At 40.9% G+C, this 9843-nt stretch overlaps 1 pseudogene; it reads left to right on the top strand.

The window, feature by feature from the left end:
* The first annotated feature begins 7980 nt into the window (after positions 1 to 7980).
* LOC145485724 (uncharacterized) lies at positions 7981 to 9834 on the top strand (annotated as a pseudogene).
* The last annotated feature ends 9 nt before the right edge of the window (positions 9835 to 9843 follow it).

Below are 9843 nucleotides of genomic sequence, written 5' to 3' on the forward strand. Positions count from 1 at the left end.
TTGCGGTTAGCGTCACTCCATTTTGCTTGCGTTTAGTGTCACTCCATTTTGCTTGCGGTTAGTGTCACTCCATTTTGCTTGCGGTTAGCTTTCATTTGTATGTTAGGGTAACTCTATATTAATTTACATTACTGTTCATTATATGTAGTTTAAATTTTCGATTTTCCGGCAGCTAGCAGCCAAGTGGTACAGTGGTAAGTAAGGGCACAGTGGCCCGGGTTCGACTCCTAGTGAGGGCAAATTTATGTAGTTCTTTTTCGTCATAAAATAGTTACAAGACTTAGAATTTTAAGTCATATTTAATTGACATACTGTTTCTTCGTTTTAGGAACCCGAGAGTATGGCAAGCCGTTTGTAGCAAAATTTAATCCTTGCAATATATGTTTAATCCTTTAAATAACGGTTTTATTTAAAGATAGAAAAAGGCATTCAATCCAATGGTAAATAAAATTTTTGGTTCAATTCAATCTTTTAATTTTCACGATTCAATCCAATACCTGGAATATTGATTCAATCCAATACCTAAAATATTGATTCAATCCAATACCTAAAATATTGATTCAATCCAATACCTGGAATATTGATTCAATCCAATACCTGGAATATTGATTCAATCCAATACCTAAAATATTGATTCAATCCAATACCTGGAATATTGATTCAATCCAATACCTCGAATATTGGTGTAATCCAATACCTGAAATATTGATTCAATCCAATACCTCAAATATTGATTCAATCCAATACCTCAAATATTGATGCAATCTTCCTGGGCCGAGCGCGGCCAACAGGAACGAGAGTAACTAAGCACTAGAGAGCACTGAAAACATGGCGGGCGAAGGAGAACTAGATTTAGAAGTTGAGTTTCCTAAGTTTCTTGCAGACATCTTGGATAAAACGGAAATAATTTTTGAGAATTTTGACTCAGAAGTTGCAGAAGCGCACGCCGAAGTTCTTGATCAAACCATTAGTCCGCTTAGGTAAATGAGACGTTGCTACAACCGAGACACAAGGGACACGGAAAATTTAGATTCTATTACTGCCGCTTTTGTAGATGTAAGTTAACCAATTTTTATGAGACAAACATATTTGTTTATTAAAAGCTGTGTGTGCTAGCTTTTTGTGGCAAATAACATAAACTGTGGCAAATTTTGCTACCACATTGGTCTTTGGTATTGTGCATATTTCTGCTGTCCAATCATTACTGGCACACTAAACTTTGAACTGTAAACAAAATTTTTGCTGTGCCGTGTGCACAGTCAAACATGTTTCTCACAAAAACTGCTTGTGTAAACCTGGCTTTAAGTTATTTTTGAAATAAGAACCTTTACATTTTACAAGACAGCAATCATTGAACATTGGGATGTGTTTTAAGTTTTTCAATGTTGTTGTCTCATGTTTTGCATTATTTAACCCACATGTGGTACTTCTTTCCTAAAAACGATGTTTTTCTTGATATTCTATTACAAACATGGCACCAATTTGTTGTGAATATTATCGGGTACCCAGGGCTCAAGGCTAACACTACTGCCAACTAGCCACACATTTCAGTTTTGAATAGTAGATTTTGCACTTTCACTAGCCATTGTGACAATCATGATGGAATGGAGTACTGGTCTACTGGATGAAGACAAAATTGAGAATTATCCTGACAAAGTAAAACTGAAGAGAATAGAAACTAATGAAAACAGGGAAACTATGAGTGAATTTCATGGAAATAATTGCCTTAATAAGCATATGATAAATATTTAACTATTAAAGGGAGATAAAAGAAAATGGCAACACTGATAAAAGTACATCAGAGATTGAACATAAGCATATTGAAGAAAAACAGGATTCGTGTTTGTGGGAGTGAAATTTTCTTAGTGATTATTATTAACATTTTAGATGCAACAAGAAATGTTCAAGATTGACCACTCTTATAAAAAAGTCAGTGAAGCTGTGTATGAAAAAGGCTGGCTGGTGCAAGGTTAGTTTTGGCTAGTGACATGAGTCCTGTTAGTAGCCATTACGCCAGTGCACCAAGAGGTTAGTCTTGTCTCCTGGGTACTTTTGAAAATAAGATAACAAATTAACCTTGCCACATTTTAACATCTGTTTTGATAAGCACCTGAAAAATCTACAAGGCAGAGTAGTGCACATGGCAGTTATCAAATGCCCTGATTTCTCTTCAGTTTAGTTGTGTTGCTAGAAGTTAGGCATTCTGTAATTCAAGCAGTTTCTGAGTTTTGTATATCAATGAAAAGGAAGATGAGAAAATAATTTACTTGATACAGGGTGAGGTTTTCTGTTGTGAATTGAGTTGCCAAAATACTTTAAGGGCCATAATCTCCTTTACCCAGCCCACACACATGTAGTATTATACAATTGTCAGTTGCCCAAGTTTAACTGTCACTAGTTCTAGAGCCTCTTGGAAGATGTCTACTCCCATTTGACTTGATTATCTTAAGGGATCTACCCTTTCCAATACAAATGACTGCAATGAATCATGTTGTCCCAGGTCAATTTCTTCAACTATAACATTGTTATCACTGTCCAATGGAGTTGGACCATCAGGATCATCACCATAGTATTCAAAATCATATGACTTTCCATTTGAAAGGGGGTTTTCAGGCTGCATCATATGATTAAGCCACATTTGGTATGGCAACCAGTTTTTTTTCTGTTCTTACATTTTGGTGGTTGAAAGCTTCAGTGAACTGGCAAAGAGCAAGGTTTATCCTTGGTTGAAAAACTAAGTGTAAGGTGGAAAGATGCACTGGATTATCAGTGTCCAGGATGCCTGACAATTCCATACTACAAAAAGTGTAAAAGTACAAGTGGGAAGCACAACGGAAACATCCCTCCACAATCTTTCAATTCGTTGGTTGTGTTGATGGCCCTGCAGTGAAGCTGCCCCTCTTCTCTCTTCTAACCTGCTCCATTGTATCGCACACACCAACGTTTTCAGCACCATGATCTACTCGTACTCTCGAAGGCCAAAATTCTCCGTCTCTCTTAACGGCATCCAGAAAGAATTCAAGAACTGTTTCTGCTTTATTGCTGGCACTACATTTCAAAAACATTATTCTCCGTGAAAATCCGTCTATACAGCCGAATTAATATTTTCCATCGGATCAGAGAGTGATGTCCATCCAGATGCCAAAGCGAATTTACGCACCCCATCTCAAGACAGTATTTTGGGGATCTAATTTTGCTAACCTTTCTCTTATTCTTCTCCGTTGAACCCGTAACCCAATGGACTTAAAGAAACCTGCAATGAAATTATATCCATACTCTTGGATGATTTCGGTTCCTTATCAGGTAAGTTGTTGAAACCCCTCATATCTTCTCAGCCATACTCTGTCAATCTTCTGTGAATTGTCCATCTCCAAACTCCAATCATCTTTGTTATCGTTGTCCAGATGAATCCTAGTCCTCAAAGTTCCTCGAGCACCTCAACAGGAATTTTAAGAAATGGTCTTCCATGATTCCAACTTCTGAGTCAAAGTTCTCAAAAATTATTTCCGTTTTATCCAAGATGTCTGCAAGAAACTTAGGAAACTCAACTTCTAAATCTAGTTCTCCTTCGCCCGCCATGTTTTCAGTGCTCTCTAGTGCTTAGTTACTCTCGTTCCTGTTGGCCACGCTCGGCCCAGGAAGATTGCATCAATATTTGAGGTATTGGATTGAATCAATATTTGAGGTATTGGATTGAATCAATATTTCAGGTATTGGATTGCACCAATATTCGAGGTATTGGATTGAATCAATATTCCAGGTATTGGATTGAATCAATATTTTAGGTATTGGATTGAATCAATATTCCAGGTATTGGATTGAATCAATATTTTAGGTATTGGATTGAATCAATATTTTAGGTATTGGATTGAATCAATATTCCAGGTATTGGATTGAATCGTGAAAATTAAAAGATTGAATTGAACCAAAAATTTTATTTACCATTGGATTGAATGCCTTTTTCTATCTTTAGATAAAACCGTTATTTAAAGGATTAAACATATATTGCAAGGATTTAATTTTGCTACAAACGGCTTGCCATACGAGAGGAAGTCACCCTCAATCTACGTCCGTGAGGTAGAAACACTCTCTGAATTCTCTACCTCCGCACAACCATAATCCTTTGCGCCTTGGGGGGTTGCAGATGTAAACAAAAAATGGCGTCGCGAACTGTCAAGGACGAGGCGAGTTTAAAACTCCCAAAAACCTTCAAGGAGGTTCCAAACTTGACTAAACCAAAACTAAAGCAAATATGTAACATCTTGTGATTATCTTATTTTTTAATATGAGTTTGGAGTAATTTTTAACTAGGTATACAATCATACAATCAGACACTAAGGCGGCTTATATTAAGGAATATTGTATTCTGTTTTAAGCTGTCCTCAAATTCATTGGATTGACTTGTTCAAGGTAACGTAATTTGGAATTTGTATTAAAGATTAAAGATTAAAGATCTTATTCATTGATTTCGAAAAGTCAATCGGGAAAAAAGCTCTGGTCAACATTTTATGCAGTGCTTTGAAAATTTCAACATCTGGACCTTCTAGTAACGACTCGCAAGGCTCTACAACTTCCTACACCGATGTACCTTCACTTGTAGACCTAGAGAAGTTAAGAATGGCTGACTGTTAGGATCGAGAAACGCCGGTCAACGTCCCATTTGACAAATCGCTCATATTTTGCCCAAAGATACCCTTAGGTGACCTAATGCTAAAAATCATATTTAAAGGTTCCAGCGAATTTTTATTTTTCAGAATTAGAAATTCGCGAAAATTTGAAAGCGCGGTCAAAGTGCGGTTTTTCGTGTAATAAAATGATCGAAATAAGGTGCGAGGACGAAGCGCTGCTTAAGTCTTAAAATAAAAGTCAATTGACTTCAAACTTCACACAAATGTGGAACAACCACTCTAATTTACTCCTCGCTTTAAACTAATCTCAGATATGTTGATATAGTGGTTTTCCGAACCATTTTAAAAACAGCTATGAAGCGTGTGAAAAATAACGGCAAAATATAGGTCATGTTTAACAGCATAAAAATGCATCTGGTACCTCACTTTCCGATTATTTTACTTTACAGCCTTAAAATATCATTATTAAAGATATACCATGCCAAGTTTCATGCTCGAACTCGCAGTATTTCCCTTTGTGAAACACGAAAATCTATGTCAATGTGTTGGGCGCAAATAACACAATAATTATGCACGAACCAGAGACAAATCAATTTCAATGGCGAAAGTAAAAGGCTATCATTAATTAGAATCCCGTCAATTCACTGCTATCAGTAGAAACATAATGTCCACCGCATAAAAACTGTTTTTAGACGTTTTCGAACCATCGCGCGTTAACTTTGTTTAATTTCGTGTCCGCCGTCATGTCTAGTTTGTCATGGCGTGTATTTCCTCAATGTCAACAACACGTGAATGGTTGTCGTAACAAACGCAAGAGATTTCCTGGAAACTTAATGTTCTCGATTCACCAAAACGCTTTAAGTTCGTTAAGACACAATAATGGGTCAACTTGGAATGCTGTTTAGCACTGGTCAAGGACGTTAAAGGACTGTAAATTAATCGAGTTGAAATATCTTGAAGCAAATCAAAATCGCGCCCTTATTCTAATTTGGTAACCAGCCGATCTCCGTTAATCCGGCAATGTATTACCGGTACAACAACAAAATCAAACCGAGGTCATCAAAAGTGTAAGTTTAAAAGTGTAGTGGCAAGTTCCAAATAAATTTCGCCTATATAAATTGGAAACAAGATGGGAAACGGTCTGACCCGAAACAAATAAACAAAATATTAATACGACTAATTTAACCCGAAAATGTTACAGAAAACATACCTAAAAGCCGTCGATTCCCCTCGATACCACTCCGCATTGCCTTAAAGAGCCCAAGCTTTCTGCTGTAAGAATCAGGGGCCTCATGAATCTGTATTTATTATATCGGCAACCATGCTGCGTGGCTGATATTCTGGACTGAGTAAAAGTTGTCACACAACCGTACGAACAGCCCAGTCACGCTTTCGCTACTCTTGCGCAAATGTTCAACATTTCCCAAGTTACATAAACCGACTACAAGTTTAAAGTAGTGACAGTAGATTGAAATGCGCTTTTTAAAGCTGTCCTATCGAGGAACAATTATTTCTTGTTTTTGAATGGCTCTTAGTAGTAGCTACAGTCGGGGAGGGGGGGAGAGAGGGTATTCCCGGAAATTTCGGATATCTGTATGCCGTGGAAGATTAAGTGGTCTCCAGCTCTTAACGCCAACACTGAAACACTAGATGATTCTCGAAGTATCACAGGGGTCACTAAGCTAAATAATTTTGAGCGTAGCTCCGCTGAGTCAATTAACCGTTGGCGCGCATATTGCATTGACCGTGGACAGGTGGAATCTCAAGTTTTCTTTCGGCACATACTGGGGTGACATACTACTAGATGGGCGTGGCCAGGAGCCACGAGTCAAGTCAGTCAACTCGCCATGCTTAACCGAGAGGAGTGACTGCGACCTTAACATCAGTGCCATTATCAACGGGTGTGACCGAGGAAGCGTCTGCTGAGGTTTCCATAGATAGTAACCATGCACGGTAGGGGTGTATTAATGTCTTCAAGGCCGCTGCATTCGTGTCTTTTATAGGCTGTCTACTTTAGAGAGGTACTTGTCGCTGGAGAAATGTACTCAGTCCCTGGAGAGCTATTCCCTTATGGACTTAGCCAAAATGTGCTACAAACCTTGCTTGGAGCAGGCGTTTGCGCTTAACTCAAAGCCACAATAGGTCACCAGGAAGCCCTCGTTACTTTAAAAAAAGGTTTGGGCTCTCAGGGCAGTCAGCGACAAGCAGCAATCGTATCTTATGGCAAAATTCCGCGTTGGTCAAACGACAGGCCCAAAGGTTGACGCCGAACTGGTGGCGCGGGAATGCGCAGTGCCCGGGATCCTTATAATATTCGTCTTTTTCAGGTGCTAGTTTTTCTCTCACCTAAGTGCCGCAATGCGCCAAAGTGATCCTGATGAGATGCATGTTCAGGTATCTAAAGAGGAGAGAAATTTTAGTCAGGCAAAGGAAGTTGTAGAAATACTCCAGCTCCAGCATCCTTTGGTACACGACCAGCAAGACTCCTGTGCCTTGGCGATGGAGGGTGACCTAAAGAACCTGAAACTGTCTATGCTACCGTGCGGGTGCGAAGACATGGGACTAGATATACCTCTCCCACTCGTGCGCTGAAAAGCTCCAAACTCGGCGCTTCTGAAGTATTTTACTAACAACTGCACTTGGCGGAAGTATTCTTAGGAACTGTCGGTGCTTGGCTTCTTCGGTATTTAGCAAACACCTCTTGCGGTAGGGGGGGGGGAGGGGGGAGGATCGTTAAATTTCTGTAGAGAAGGAGAGGGAGTAGAGGAGGAAGACACTTTAGAGGAAAAACTAACGGCCGAATCGTCTCAACCTCGTTCCCAGGGTTTCTCATCTCACCGCCCCCCTTAATATCGATGGAACATATCCTTCGGCTTTTGGATCGTCTGACTTTGCACCACCAACGAAGTGCTCAGAACAAATTCGAGTGTTATCGGTCGGAGTGAAGTTCTCGCGTCGAATTCTTTTCAGCCATCCTTTTCTTCGGGATAAATCTCCCGGAATTCTATAGAATTGTAGTTTAGGATTTCTCTTGCGGTTATTTGAGCAGCCATGAGCACAACAAAAGTCGTTTTTTCCCATAACCAATAGCGACTCGCTCCCAAGACAAACCAATATGGCGGCAAATGAATACAAGCTACCCCCTGAGACACAAAGCATTATCGATCATGTGCAAGTAGAGAATAAAGTACCATGCATAATATGGACCTCGGATTGATTGCGTTTTGACCTCGGATTGTGAAGTCGCAACGTAACCTCGTTCCCGGGGTCTCTCTTCTTTCCTCCCCATCTTTCTCTCTTCTCTCTTCACCCCCCAGGGTGCATTCAGTGTAGGTTACACCGAAGATCCAAAATGTTGCGGCGTACTGGTGTGCGATTGGGGTTTTTGACGTAAAGCGCCGTTCACATTTATATTTGCTGTTGCTGGCGTATAAACGTGATAACTATGGCTTCTTAACTTCTATCTCTTTACCCCCCGTACTGAATACTGTATCCTGGCCGATAACGGGCATTTTATACAACCCATTCCAGTCCAAATTTTCCCAGTGAACATACTGTGAAGAAAATTGGAACTATTTGAGCAGACCACTGAGAGAAAGAGAATGAGAGTATGGCTGGCCGTTGGCCACGTTGCTGCATTAAATTTAAAAAGCCTTGGCGTACCTTCGGCGTGGAAGTCTTGCGGAATGCACCCTGGTCCACCCTGGTCCTGGTAGAGTGCGGGAGAAAGGAAGACCTGGAAACGAGGTGAACGCAACGCGCTGTGCTCGCGGGAAACGTCTGCAGCGAGTGCCAAAACGGTATGTTAGAATACGAAGAGACGCTAAAGAACCCAGCTGCCCGCTTTTCATAATATATTTGTTACATACAGGAGACAAAGGAGTTTTATTTGAGGCTAAATCCACGATAAGAGCATCGTTACGCGCTCACCCTACAGTCATTTGCTCTATATGGTGTGAGTACAATGAAACCCCGTTAATACGGTCACCAACGGCCCATGAAAATGTGACCGTAACAACGGTATGGTCGTAGTTACGGGGTAGGGCCGAATTTCATGACTGGTCTATTCTTGGGTTTCACGTAACGTCACAAGCTTTGCTCAAATCAGTGTCCGCCATGTTGTTGTCCCTCGGGTGTCAAATTTATGCAAATAATAGGCCATTTCTACGTACAGTGAAGCTTCTCTATTATCGCTCTATTATTCGAAAAAAAACGCTAAAAGCGCCGGGCATTCATCTTAAGGTATCCCAGTGCTCTCAGACTATGCCAAAAGCTTAGAGAGTCGAGTAAAGGAAAGATATTCGCAAAAGATCTCGGTCATAAGGGTTGACCCCGCAAGCATACCAGCCGAGCAGTTCAGTCCAGAATGCTTGCCTCCTGTGGAAGTCTCAGACTTGCTGAGTTACCTCGTTCTTGAGACCAGCTTCTTCACCAACAAGCAGTTCAAGGTGTTCAAGAGTCTGGAGGCGTTTAATCAAATGGTGTCGGGATTTGTAATCTCAGTTGTAGGCAAAGTAATCGCCGACAAGTATGTCGTGAGAGCAAGTGTTCGGCGCGGCATTCACAGCGTATGAATGATCCTTTAGTGAACATTTGGGTCATTTCCGAAAACGATGGGACTATTTTGTCAGCCCATTGCTTGGGACGCAAAGCTGGACTGGCTGAGTCATGCTCAAATACCGCGAGTGTTTTATTTTATTTAGAGGCAGCTACACGAATTCATGGCAAGCTCGCTCGCACACTGGTAAAATGCTCATGGATTTTGCCGACGTATGTCAATGAAGTGCCGTATGCGAGGGCTAAGGACATCGATTTTTCATCGGCTAACAAACTCAAAGAAAAGCTCGACCAGAAAATTGGGGATCTACAACAGCCGCAAGCCTCGAACCATACGGCAGCTTCTAGTTCTGGGACTGCATCGGCCGGCGCATCAGCGCCTCAGCACATGCAGCGCACATCGGCGCCTTCGAAAGATGAAATGGGTCAGCTTCATGTCAAACTCAACCAGCGCAAAATTAAAGCAGTAGCTTTAGGTTTAATCGATCCTTTTGCTGAGCAATTTATCGACCAAAGCCGCTCTGTTCAGGTAGTTTCAGACCGAAGTGTTTGCTACAAAATCGTTCACTCTCTAGCACTCTCAGGTTTGTAACGTCGCCGCGACTCACCGCAGAAATCCACTCGTTTCTCCTCTCAGTAGTGAGTTCCTTCTGTTCTT

This window comes from Orbicella franksi, chromosome 4 (genome assembly GCF_964199315.1).
Source record: "Orbicella franksi chromosome 4, jaOrbFran1.1, whole genome shotgun sequence".
Taxonomy (NCBI): Eukaryota; Metazoa; Cnidaria; class Anthozoa; order Scleractinia; family Merulinidae; genus Orbicella; species Orbicella franksi.